Below are 14415 nucleotides of genomic sequence, written 5' to 3'. Positions count from 1 at the left end.
AGGAAGGGAAGGGAGGGCAAATAGGTCTTTTAGACAAGCAAACTTTACTTTAGCTTTGCAATATTATCTAATTCTTTGTAACCTAAATAATACCTGTACCTCAAAGAACTATACTTCTTGGTTGCTGCAGTCAGCAATGAAAACCTATACTGTCCCTCATCAATAGGGTTTGCGTATTTTCCTACAGCTGACCTCTTACACCATGTATAGCTGAGAATGTTACTTCTTTATACATTGTTACTTCTTTATACTTTATTAATTCTTAGAAAAATATTGTGTTAAAAGGTTACTAAGACCTACATGTTTGTTAAGCTTCTGAGAGATCTTAAACATTTCAAGGCTCAGCTTCATTTCAATAAATTTGGCCATTATCCTGACATCTTAAAATTCTGCAAATGTGGGCCCCTGGGTGGCTCAGTGGTTGAGCGTCTGCCTTTGGCTCAGGTTGTGATCCTGGGATTGAGTCCTGCATCGGGCTCCCCGCAAGGAGCCTGCTTCTTCTCCCTTTGCCTATGTTGCTGCCTCTGTCTCTGTGTCTCATGAATAAATAAATAAAATCTTAAAAATAATTCTGCAAAGGTTTAGGTGATTAACTTTTGCTATGATAAGACTGTTACTATTCTGTGGATAGCATTTCTGTGACTTATTGGCATACAGTTTACCAAACGTTAGGGTAATTTAATTTTGCTTGGGACTAAACAGGAAAATACTCTTTTGAGAAAGCTCTAAATGTGGATGCAATGCAATATTCTTATTAATTATAATACAACAAACAAAAATAATATAATTTTATTATTTAACTGTAAAGCTCAGAGTTTTAGAATGAGGACGACTTTAAATACAAGAAGCTCGGGCAGCCCGGGTGGCTCAGCAGTTTAGCACTGCCTTCAGCCCAGGGCCTGATCCTGGAGACCTGGGATCGAGTCCCATGTCAGGCTCTCTGCATGGAGCCTGCTTTTCCCTCTGCCTGTGTCTCTGCCTCTCTCTCTCTCTCTCTCTCTCTGTGTGTGTGTGTGTCTCTCATGAATAAATAAATAAAATCTTAAAAAAAAATACAAGAAGCCCTCCAGAACAGGAACCAAAAACTTTATCAGTAGTCTGTGGATGTCTATGCATTTACTTTTGGGAGTCTAGAACACTTGATGGTCTCATTTATTTGACAGCTTGCTTTGAATTTGGTCATCTGACAACTACCCCCTGAGGTATGAGTTTTACCAATTAGGGATTTTCTGAGCAGAGGATTCCACAGAGAAGTGCAAACCAGTGTAGCCATCTTAGCTTCAGTGTCTGAGAAAAATACTCACTGCTAGGAGATACAGAAAGTGAAAACTAGCTTGCTGTGGAGAGGCAGATGAAGAAAGGAGAAAAATTAAAATGCTAAAGAAGATAAGATATAACTGTAACCTTAGGAAAGATACTCAGAAGCTTCTGTAAATTTTTTGGGTCTTATTTGCTAAGTAATTGCTTATGTGTATAATTGTTCACCTAGTATAAACTCACAAAGCCAATTAAGTGGGCATCTTCACCTCACATTCTTCACATTATGCTTTGTTCTGATTTTACACATCCTTCAAATCAAATACCCTGGAAATGTGTCTAAATAAGTAATTCTAGGTTTTCACACAATAGTTTTGAAGTAGAAGAGACTTACAGTGCAAAGAAAGAGAAACTGAAGAGAAATGTGTTGAATCTGCATGTAAAGGGGGCATTAATGTAAATACTCTATGGGGAAATTAAGGTGTTTGTGGGATTTGGAATGAATAGTAACATGGGGACAAAGAAGAATTAACATTTATTGAAAATCTTGTGGGTTTCAGGCACTATACTGTGCAGTATGGATACAGGAGAAGACAGACTGGGACCCTGTCCTCCTATAAGTATATTAAGAAAGAGAGACCGGATGCTTGGGTGGCTCAGTGGTTGAGCATCTTCCTTTGGCTCAGGGCGTGATCCCGGGGTCCTGGGATTGAGTCCCGCCTCCGGCTCCTCACAGTAAGCCTGCTTCTCCCTGTGTCTCTGCCTCTCTCTCTCTGTGTCTCTCATGAATAAATAAATAAAATCTTAAAAAAAAAAAAAAAGAAAAAAGAAAGAGCAACTGTGGCCAAGTGATTATAAATGTTTAGAGAGTTCCAGAAGGAAAGTACAGGGTGCTAAGGAAATATATACAGTGGATATTTAGCCTCATTTAGGAATTCTGGGTAGTGTCACTAACAAAAGGATAAATACTAATTAGTCAAAGCAATGGAGTTGTGAGGAGCTAGAGGAGCAATGGAGCGTGTGTCCAGGTAGACATACCCTCTCCGTCCACGAGGGAGAAAGGTAATGAGAAGCATAAATACATAAATAAATGCAAACTGAAAAGAGCTGTAAAGAACCAACAGACTCTTGACTGGAGGACCTATTTGATAAAGTGGTCTGAGAAGATCTCTTTGAAGAAGTGACAGTCCAGGTGAAATCTGAAGAATGAGAAAAAAATCAGCTATGGAAAGAACAGGGAGTAAGGTGATTCAGGGGGAGAAGACAAGATGTAGGAAGACCTAGGGAGAGGACATTTCTTGGTATGTGGAGGGAACAGAAAATAGGTCAGAGTCCCTATACATGGTGTGTTAGAAAGAGAGTACCTTGAGATAGAACCAAAGAGGAAGGGACCAGATTTGGTAGGATTGGTAGACTCTATATAGTTTAGAGGGTGAGCGTTTGGGGAGTTGTGGACAGGTGGTTTGACAGCATGCATGGAGACCTCACAATCACTGAAAGATGAGAAAATGGAGACTATGAAGAATTAAGTAGGTTTCTAAACGTTTTTGCACAATGGTAAGCAACAGGGCCACCTTTTGAACTTCAACTTATTTAATCCCAAAGCTCACGATCATTGGGGAGGTATGTGTGAGTGAATCGTTTAGACTAATAATTGGCAAGGAAGTGCCCTGAGAGAAATATATTCAAAAGGACTTTTGGATTTTTCAAAATCCCCACCCCCCTAGAGAAGGACCCCATGAAGAGACATGCTTAGATGTTTTCGAACTGACTGTACCCAGATCAAATGCTAAAGGAAGAACAAACTATAAAAAAAAAAAAAAAAAAAAAATCTAAAAACCCTCTACAAAGTCCATGCACAGATGATCTTTCTAAGGTCTCTTTATTTAAATATGTGAAGGCAAGAAGGACATTTTTTTGGAATGTGCAAGGTTCTCATATTTTATAAATGCAAATGAAGTAGATTCTTCCCTCCTTTCTTACTTCTTTGTAGTCCATTTGTCACTTGTTTCCTTTTCTATTTTAATGTTGTGTCTTGGCTTTTGGAGTCCTCTAAAATTATGTTGTGTCCTTTATTGATGGTGACAGTCAAGTACACAGTGAGCTGGCACCTGCTTCCCAATTTCCCATCTCTATTGGCACAAAAAGGTGTCTTCCACTGAGGAACGTTGGACTAGTTATCTGGCGGGGAGTGGGGTCATGGCCAATGAACAGCTCACCAAGGTATACTTTTTATCCCTCACTCCAAGGTGGTTTTGACAATGTTCTCAGCTGCCTTCTTGAAGAATCCTTCTGCTTAAGAAAATTCCACTGACCGTCTTCCAGAATCTTTGAAGAAGGAAGAACGAATAAAATCATTCGACAGGAGCAAAGAGTTTGAACTAAAAACACAGCCTAATCATTGTGGTGAACACCGTCTGTTCACTGGTGATCTGGGCAAGTGAGGGAGTCCTGGAGACCTGACAGCTGGCTGGCAGATTTCTGAATGAGTGAGGAAATTTTCCAGTTCATCTGGGTAGAATTTAGTCCGACATTACAACATTAGGCTACCCATCTGCAGCCTGCAATTGGTATAGACAAGAGAATCACTATTACTTTGTGGAGACAAGCCACAAATCTGGAAGGAGGCAGACTGGCATGCCTGTTTGGGGTTGGCAGGGCTGAGGTTTAGTCTATTGTTGCAGGCCTGCTTGCCAAAGGAGAGCGAGAGTCCGATTGCATTAGGCGCTCGTCACACACAATGTCTTAGAATGGACAGAATGTGGGGAATGAACTGAGAAACCCTGACTTTATGAAGGCGGCTGTTCACACTGGCGTGCTTGCTGTTTGAGCCCTTCCTAATGGGCTGGTGCCTTTTCACTCCAAAGGCCATTCATTACTGGAGTTGGATGGCTCTGTTTGGATGCTGATATCAGTTTATGGGTTATTATATCCATTTGCAAATCATGACTCAAAAGAGGAAACTCTGGGATGCGAAACGCTCCATATGCCCATAAATCACAAATTGAATCAAAGTCGGCAACATGAAAGTGATTGTGTTGGGAGTTTGAAAGCCTCAGTCAGCCAACCTTTATTGAACCTTTGATATTGTAGGCTACAATACTTGAGGGACTGCAAAGGAAATAAAGAATATGGAAGAGTGTGTGCAGAAAGGAACTTCGAGGTCATGTGGTCCGGTCCAAATGGCCATCTCAAATAGAGGCTGGTTCTTTGCCATTGGACTTGTTTTCTAAATGGGAGGATAACTTTAAAAAAAAAGACCTTTGTGTTGGCCCAAATAGAGCAAATAGAATGTGGCCCTCCCCACCCTTTTTTTGCATTTCAGTGACGCTGATTGGTTGAGTCTAAAATCATTATACTCTTAGTAATAATAGAGAAAAATAATGAGCTCTTACCAAGTGTCAGTTACTATATAAACATTGTGTCATGAATCCTCACAAAACTCTGAGGTAAACATTAACATTAGTTTCCATTAAAATATGTGAGGGTTTTGAAGTACACCTAGATATTGTGACTTGCCCAGCATCAGAGAGGAGAGCAGTGGACAGAGCCAGGACATGAACCAGGTGAAGAGCCCCAGTTTATCTCTACATGGGAGGGGAAAGTAGATGTAGAGTCATAAAAAGGAGATAAATACCTTTTCCAGTGCTTTTGAGTTGTGTAAGCTGGGATAAAAAGCTTTTCCACTGCTTTTGAGTTCTGTTAAGTTGGGTAAGTTTGACTCTGAGTCTCAGTTTACTCATTTTAAATGGCAAAAATAGTGGCCTCTAAACACACACAGAGATTGGATGAACATACAAAATAATGTGTGTAAACTTGTTTAAAAATTCAAAGGCATTACTAACACGACCTTTCATTTAGGCAACACACATTAGTTGAGTGCTTTCATTGTGGTCAGCACTTCGCTAGTGCAGTGTTAGAATAATGAGATGTGGTGGCCACAGAGAACTCAGTGTGGGAAGAGGTGAGCACATGATTGCATTGTGGTAATTGCTCTGGCATCAGGAGGAGAAACTAGAACACTGTCTGGAGAGGTTGAAGATGACTTTATAGAAGTCTTAGTGTTTTGACAGATGGAGAAGTAGGCTTATGCCTGGCCAAGAAAACATCATAATGAGAAGGAGAGATAAGAGCAACATAATGTTACCATAAAAGTGACAGTTAAAGAAAAAAATATATTTAATTGAAGTATAGTTAACATACATCCGTTATATGAGTTTCAGGTATACAACATAATGATTCAACTAAGATATATTTTTAAATAAGCCTTTTATTTTAGATTTGCAGAAAAACTGAAAATAATATAGAGAGGCTATCTCACGCTGGTGCAGCGAGAGGAGCTGCCGCCATGCCTGCCCACCAATGGAGGGTCATGGGGAACTGCGCAGGCTTCCTGGTCAGGGGGAACAAGCAGACATACAGCACTGAGCCCAGTCACCCGAAGGCTCACAACTCCTTCTGCAACAATGGGCTGATTCACTGCAAAACTGTGGGTATGGAGCTGCGGGTGGGGGGTTGGGGGGACAAAGATGTAGTGGTGGTCACGAAGCGCAGATCCCCCCCAGCAAAAGCCTACCACCTCCTACATGAAGACCACCATTAACAAGGATGCTGGGGCTGCCCTCGGCAACATCTAGCACCTGATCCACAAGAACATTTACAGCCCAGATCTCTTCATGGCTACAATTTGCAGAGCCAGTGCCATCCTGTGCAGCCAGAAGCTTGTGATGGTGAAGAGGAAGGAGGCCCTACCCCACCAAAAGCTCCTGAGCACCTGCCCTCCCACCTCCAAAGCAGTAAAGATATCAACCACCTAAAAAAATAGCGCAGAGAGATTCCATATTATACCCCATATCCAGATTCCCTTGTTATTAATATCTTAACATTACAATGATAAAGTTGTCACAATTAATGAAGCAGTATTGACACCTTGTTAACTAAAGTCAATACTTTATTCCAGTTTCCATAATTTTGAACTAATGTCTTTTCTGTTCTGGGACCCAATCCAGGATATTACATTGCATTTAGACATAATGTTTCCTTAGGTTCTTTTTTGACTGTTACAGTGTTTTTCTTTGTTTTCTATGATGTTAAAGCTTTCCAGGTGTACTTGTCAGGTAGAAGGTCCCTTGTGTAGAATTGGTCTGTTTTCTTCAGTAGATGTTTTGATGATATGTCTATCACTTTTGATGCTAACCTTTATCACATGGTTTAGGCAATGTTTGCCAGGTTTCTCTACTATACTGTTACTCTTTTCCCCCTCTTTCCTTCTTGTTTTGGAAGAACGTGACCATGCACAGCCCTGTTCAAAGAGTAGGGAGTTAAACTCTACCTCCTTGAGGGTGAAGTAGCTACATAAATAATTTGCAATCTTCTGCATGAGCAATTTATTATCAGTATTTATTTATTTATGTATTTATCCAACTATTTCTATATATCAGTATGGACCCATGGATATTTATTTTATACTTTATATTATAATCCAATATTCATTAATTTTGTTGCTTAAACTATTCCAGCCTTGGCCATTGGGAGCATCTTCATTTGGTTCCTGTGTCCCTCTGACTTATTCCTTTCATTATCATGCCCCCGCCCTTGCTTTCTGGCACACTGTTTCAGGTTCATCCTGTATATTTTGTCTATTTTTTACTTTCTACCATCTTTATCAATACTGAGCTAAACATGAATTCATACTCACATACCCAACTTTGGTGCCATTTTACCATGAATCATTCAAGACTTCTCTTGTAGATTCTTTGGGATTTTAGACATAGCAATTATGTCAAATAATAGTTTCGTTTCTTCCTTTCCAACATGTATAGCTTTTATATATGTTTCTTGTTATATTGTACTAGCTAGGGCTTTCATTAGGTATTGAATAGGAATGATGAGAGAAGACATTCTTGACTTATTCCTTTTCTTTAGGGAGGAAGCAACCAGCTTCTTTCCATTAAAAATAATGTGGAATGTAGGTTTTTGTTAGTTGTTCTTTGTCAGGGTCAGAAGGTTCTCTTCTATTCTGATTTTCTAACAATTTTTTTTTAAATCATAAAAAAGTGTTAGATTTTGTCAAATGCCTTTTGAGTGTTGATTGATAATATCAAATGATTTTTCTTTAGCCTGTTGATGTGATGGATTACACTAACTGATTTTTGAATGTTGAATCCTTCTTGCATTCGTGGAATGAATTTCACTTGGTTGTAGTGTTTAGCTCTTTTTAAACATTAGCAAATTGAATCCAATAATATTTAATTAAGGGGGGATGGGGGGGATCCCTGGGTGGCTCAGCGGTTTGGTGCCTGCCTTTGGCCCAGGGCGCAATCCTGGAGACCCGGGATCGAGTCCCGCATTGGGCTCCCTGCATGGATCCTGCTTCTCCCTCTGCCTGTGTCTCTGCCTCTCTCTCTCTCTCTCTCTCTCTCTCTATATATATATATATATATATGTCTATCATGAATAAATAAATAAAATATTTAAAAAATATATTTAATTAAGGATTTTGTGTCTATGTTTATGTGAATTATCCTCTATAGTTTTTTGTGGTAATGTTTTTATCTGATTTTCTTAATAGGGCAGTATTGCCCTTGTAGAATGAGTTAGGAAGCCTTCCCTCTGCTTTTATTTTCTGAAACAGATTATGAAGAATCAGTATATTTCTTCCTTAAAAGTTTGTAGAATTCACCAGTAAAACCACTTGAGCTTGGTACTTTTCTTTTTGGAAAGTTTATTAATTATTGAGACAATTTCTTTAATAGGGTTTTTTCAAGTTATCTATTTCTACACACATGAGTTTTAGTAGTTTGTATCTTTCAAGAAATTGGTCCATTTCACCTAAGTTATCCAATTTGTGGGCACAAAGTTGTTCACAATATTCCTTTATTATCCTTTTAATGTACTTGAGATCAAGAGTAATGAAAACTCTTTTCTTTCTGATATTGTTAATTTGTGTCTTATCTTTTTTCTTAGTCATCATTAAAAAAATAGCTTTTCTTTATTGTTTGCCTGTTTTGAATTTCATTGATTTCTGCTCTAATTTTTATTGTTTTTTTTTTTTTTTGCTTGCTTTATGCTTAAGTTACTCTGATTTCCTAAAAAGGAAGATTATATTGTTGATTTTGTACCTTTATTCTATCCTGTGTATTTCATATGAATTTCTCTTTAAGCACTGCTTTTGCTACATCCCACATATTTTGATAAATTATATTTTTATTTTCATCTAGGTCAAATATTTAAACATTTCTCCCAAGAATTCTTTGACCCATGTATTATTGAGAAGTCTGTTGTTTGATTTCCAAATATTTGGGGATTTTCCTGCTATCTTTCTATTGTTAATTTCTAGTTTAAATCCATGATGGGGGATCCCTGGGTGGCTCAGCGGTTTAGCGCCTGCCTTTGGCCCAGGGCCTGATCCTGGAGACCTGGGATCAAGTCCCACGTCGGGTTCCCAGCATGGAGCCTGCTTCCTCTGCCTCTCTCTCTCTCTCTCTCTCTGTCTATCATGAATAAATAAATAAATCTTTAAAAAATCCACAATGGTCTGATATTATATTTTGTATGGTTTCTATGCTTTTTTTTGTTGAGTGCGTTATGGCCCAGAATGTGGTCTACACTTGTGGATATGAGCTGGAGAAGGATGTGTGTTCTGTTGTTGTTGTATGGAGTACTCCATAAATGTCAATTAGAGCAAGCCAAATGATAGTGACGTTGAGGTCAACTATATGCTTACTGATACTCTGCCTGCTTAATCTTGATCATACTTTTACTGACAAAAGTATGTTGAAGTCTCTGACTATAGTTGTGGATTTGTCTATTTCTTCTTGCAGTTCTATTGATTTTTGCCTTATATGTTTTGATGCTTTCTTGTTAGATGCATATACATTTAGGATTGTTATGTCTTCTTAGAGAATTGAAGACTTTATCATTATGTAATGCTTTTCTTTATCCCTGATAATCTTTTTTTCTGAATGTATATTTGTCAGAAATTAGTATACCTACTTCAACTTTTTTGAATTAGTGTTGGCATGGTATATTCTTTTCAATCTTTTTACTTCTAACTTATCTCTGTCTTTGTATTTAATGTAGGTTTCTTGTAGACAACAAAGCTGGGTTTTGTGTTGTCTATCCACTTTGACAATCTTGGGTTTTAATTGGTATATTTAGATAATTCGCATTTAAGGTGATTATTGATATAGTTGCATTAATATCTACTGTGTATCTGTCTTCTATTCATTACCCTTATCATTTTTTTCCTTTTTTCCCTCTTATCTCTGGTCCTAACTGAGCAATTTTAATGATTCCACTTTATCTCCTGTCAACATTACAATTATTTTTTTTAAATTGTTTGTTACCCTAGGGTTTACATTTACATTTTTAACAATCTAAGTCCATGTTCAAATGACACTACAGTGTTTCACATGTAGTATAGGTATTTTATAACAGAGTCTTCCTAATTCCTCCCTTGTGATATTGTTGTTGTCATTTATTTCACTTAGTTGTGTGTTATAGTCATCTAATACATTGTTACTATTATGACTTTGTACAGTTATTTTTAGATCAATTAAGAATAAGAAATGTAAAATTATTTATTCCTTCTTCATTCTATATTTCTGAGCTGTATCTTTTTTTTTTTTTTTTTTGCATGAAAACTTTTTTTGGGTTTCAGGACAAATCTGTCAATACTGAATTCCTTCAACTTTTGGTTGTCTGAGAAATTCTTTATTTCTCATTCCCTTTTGTAAAAAACAGTTTTACTTGCTACAGAATTCTAAGTTGGTGATATTTTTCTTCAACATTTTAAATATTTCACTGCATTCTTCATTGTATAATTTCTGATGAGAAGTCCACTGTCTTTCTTATACTCGGCCCTCTATTGGTAAGTTGTTACTCTTTTCCTCTGTCGTCTTTCAAGATTTTCTAAATGTCTTTGGTTTTCTGCGGTTTTAATATGATATGCCTAGGGGTGTCTGTATGTGCTATCGTGTGTGTGTGTGCATTGGGGGTGGGGACATGGTTTGCAGTTATTTTTCTTTGTGTTTGTCAAGCTTCCTGAACCTGTGGTTTGGAATCTGTCATCAGTTTTGAAAAGTACTTGGAAAGTTCTCCATTTTTTTCCTTCTTGTTCTAATTTTCCAACTATGTGTATCTTACACTCTTTGAAATTATCCCTGCAGTGTTCATTGTTTTTTAAATTCTTCTTTCTCTTGCATTTCAGTTTGTAATTTCTTTTGACTTATTTACAAAATCACTGATTCTTTCCTTGATCATGTCAAATCTATGGATAAGCTTATCAAATGCATTTCTTTATTTCTGTTATCCTTTTTAAAAATTTCTAGTATTCCTTTTTGGTTCTGTTTTGGTTTTTCCTCCTTTCGCTTATATTACCCATGTATTCTTGCATGTTACCTACTTTTTCCACTATTAACATATGAATCATAGTTATTTTAAATTCCTTCTCTGATAGTCCCCAAATTTGTGCCATATATAGTTCTGATTCTGATGATTATTTTATCTCTTCAGATTTTTTTTCCTCTTGCATTTCTTAATTTGTTGTTAAAAGCCAGATGTATTTTATCAGGTAATAGGAATTAAAGTATAAAGGTATTTAGTATCAGGATTTATGTAAGCTGGCTAGGAGTTTGGTTGGTTCTAATATTTGCTTTAGCTATAGGTGCTGGAGGTTTCAAATCTCTCTAGAGTCTGTGTTTTTGTCTCCCTGTTTGACCTTGAACTTCCCCTAAGTACTTTTCCTTACAGAGTTTGTGTCGTTACTTTTTCAGCTGCAGTCCATAATTACTATGCAGTCTTGGTGTGGTGATATATTACAGGGAGGGGGAACATTCTATAATCCTTTGATTGAATCTCTGTTTTATACAGCCTGTGTCTTGGGGCTGTAACTTTTGTGTCTTTCCCGTGGCATAGCTTTCCTCCCAAGCCCCTACCTTCTACTTCTTTGCCTACCTACAGAGTTCTCAGTCTAATCCTTGAGACCTAGACTGCTATTTGCTGCTTTTATCTTCTTAGATAAGACTGGAAGCCTAGAGGAGGCTGCAGTGGGAGGAATGCTCTCCCCTAATAGGGAAAAAGTTCTGAAAAACACTTTTCCCCTGCAATGTGGGCCTTTATTTTGGATAAATATGTGTCCATAATTCATAGAAATTACTCTTTCCATTCCCTTGCCAGAGCCCTTGAGGGGACCTTTCTCAGATCTTCACCATGAGAACCTGGTGAATTTCTTGGTGGTAAAGTCCATGAAAGTGTGTCCCCCAACCTCCAAAACTGCAGCCTTCAGGAATTTTTCACTCTCTAGCTAGCCCTCACTCAGCTTCCAACAGCTCATCAAAATTACTATTTATTATTGCCATTTAAATATTCCCACCAGTTTATGGCTCAATGGGCTTTTGCTCAGATAAGATCTTAGTCATGTTTGGCTGAACCTATTTCTCCACCTTTCCACATCGCAGCTTGCTCTGCAACCTCACTTCTCCGATGGCTCTAAGAAAAGTAATGTTCAGGTTTTTCAGGTTTTATTATAAGGACAAGAATGATGTGAAGAGCTTCTAAGCTCTTCACTCTGTTGAGAATTGAAATGGGAGTCCAGGGAGATAATTTCATGTCACTGGAACATAGGAAGTATAAAGAAGGTAAGGAAAGCAAGGCTGGAAAAATAGGTGTGGTTTCACTTCCCAAAGCCTTTTGTGCCAGGCTAAGAGTTTGGACTGTTTGCTGTAGGCCTGAAGTAGGAAGCCATGGAAGAGTTTTAGCTGGGCAGTGACATAACTGAGGGTTTCCACTGGTGGCATCATAGGAGCGCCCGTCCTGGGTACTGGAGGTTGGGAACAGACATGATCTGGTCAGACTGAGGCATTGCATCACACACTCTTTTCCCATTTGGATATCTGGAGTGGATTTAATGCTATTGTTCTGTTGTTATTTCAACAGGGCCCATGTCATTGTTTACTTTAATTGAACTAGAAAGAAAGCCTTTTATGTTGTCTTGTTCCACACTGCCTTCCCAATGAACTGGGCATAGCACATACTTAAATAGCAATTGAACTGAGTGAACTGAATCATTCAGGAGTTTTAATGCAATTTCAGCCCAAGCTATCTCCGGCAGCTATGTTAGTGGAAATACAGGTTAGAGGTGAATTTCTACATTATTTTCTATAAGCCTGACAAAGTCATGTTAATTTTACACTTATGGATAAAAAGGAGGCAAAAAGAGATAGTCCCTGTCCTGCTGCCTTTCTCAGTGATTATTATGTGCAAAGCTATAAAAAGAACAATTTATAGCACTATATTTATATATATTTATTTATTGTAAGATTTTATTTATTCATTCATGAGAGACACACAGAGAGAGGCAGAGACAGAGGCAGAGGGAGAAGCAGGTTCCACGCAGGAAGCCTGACACAGGGCTCGATCCTGGGACTCCAGGATCACGCCCTGAGCCAAAGGCAGTAGCTCAACTGCTGAGCCATCCAGACATCCCATACTATATGTATTTATATTGTTGGAGTAACACACGTGTTTTGGTGCACATGAATCAATAGTTGTGAGATAGTGGGACATTCTCTCAGCAAAGCTCAGGAAATCATTGTATCAAATGCAGATGGACTTTATTCAACAGGCAATAAACTTGCATCATCAATGAGTCAGATGACTGGGTAAGGCACCACGGACAAAAATGTGAATACCTCATACTTGCCTTTAATGACTGAAAACCTAGTGGATTAGGCGGGCAGACAGTTATCTATAGTATCAATCAGATTGTGAAAAATGAGCAAATAATAATAAGATGATAAAATCAAGGTAAATACTTGTCTTTGGGCTTTTATTATGTAGTCAAGACCTATGCTTAGCATTTTGTATATATGATCACAGTTTATTTTTACAGGGACCCTGATATGTTAATATTATTATACCCACTTCATAGATGAGAAATATGAGACTCAGAGATCTTAAGTGTTTTGCCGAAGGTCACAGCGAGCAGAGGAATCACGAATGGAAATGAGCTCTTTCTGGCTCTAAAGCTTTCAATTCCATCTGTTCACTCTACATTAAGGTATAAGAACACAGAAAGTGTGATTTAATTCTATCTGGATGAGTCAAGAAAAGCTTCACAGATAAGGTGGCATTTAAACTAGACTCTGACAGGAGTTGGATACTGCCAGGATGAAAATGAGGCAGGAGCATATATAACAGAAGAAAGAGCAAGAGCAAAGGTATGGAAGGGCTCAGGGCTGGGGAAACCTGTAGTATAGCAGGAGTATGGCACACGGATGGGATCTGTGGGTGAGGAAGGTGAAGGGTGCTTGTTTCCATATGAGGGCATGAATTCTGAGCCACGAAGGGATTTTGGAACAGAAGCGTTAGTGACCTGATCAAATCTGAGTTTTAGCAAGGTTACGCCGGAGGCATGTGAAAAGATGAAGTGCAGGGAAGCGAGCCTGCAGGCAGGGAGATCGTTTTGAAAGTTGTTATGAAATATAGGAAAAAGGACTTAAAGACCCAATTCTTAATACTAAGTTAAAAAGATTTATACAGAGGATCGGAATATTTTAAGTTCCTTTACAAGAGAAAACTTTGATTCCCCCAAGATTTCTAGACATTTGATCTTGACGGTTGTCTTCAGACTCCTATTATTGCTTTCCTTAAACAACATTGGAGCTCAGGAATCTGAACTTGAAAGTTAAAACATGCCTGCTAATCATATCTTTTACACCTGTTTTTGTGAAAACTTAAATGGATTATAGTCACCTAAAATGTGTTTAGAAAGAGTAGTTGATAAAGCCCATTTCGGTGGCAGAAGGAAGTCCAAACAATTCTCTTATGTTTAACTCGTGTCTTTGAAGTTCTTTACAAAGCTTGGACACGTTTCTTTGTTAGTGATTAAGCTAGAAAGGGTCTGAAAATAAAATGTAGCCTGGAACTGGGGTGAAAAGTTTGGGAGAAATTCAGACACTCACTAATATGTATCTCTGGAATATTCCACAGAGCTGGCCATAAGGGGCCTCTTCATTTCTGGAGAGGGCAGTCATGGAACAGGGTAGTGGGCAGAGTCTTAGGAAAAGGATACACTGATTCTGTGTCACAGGAGAGGACAGAGCCCTCAGCCAAGACCTCTTTTAATTGGCAACTGGTCTGCTTGGGATTGGAGCA

The 14415-nt window shown here is 38.2% G+C and overlaps 1 pseudogene; it reads left to right on the top strand.

Annotated features, from left to right (window-relative positions):
- Positions 1 to 5605: 5605 nt before the first annotated feature.
- On the top strand, positions 5606 to 6074 carry LOC112649704 (60S ribosomal protein L28-like; annotated as a pseudogene).
- The last annotated feature ends 8341 nt before the right edge of the window (positions 6075 to 14415 follow it).

This window comes from Canis lupus, chromosome 11 (genome assembly GCF_003254725.2).
Source record: "Canis lupus dingo isolate Sandy chromosome 11, ASM325472v2, whole genome shotgun sequence".
NCBI classification, from domain to species: domain Eukaryota; kingdom Metazoa; phylum Chordata; class Mammalia; order Carnivora; family Canidae; genus Canis; species Canis lupus.
Note: the sequence above shows the minus strand (reverse complement) of the source record. Positions and strands in the feature narration are given on the sequence as shown.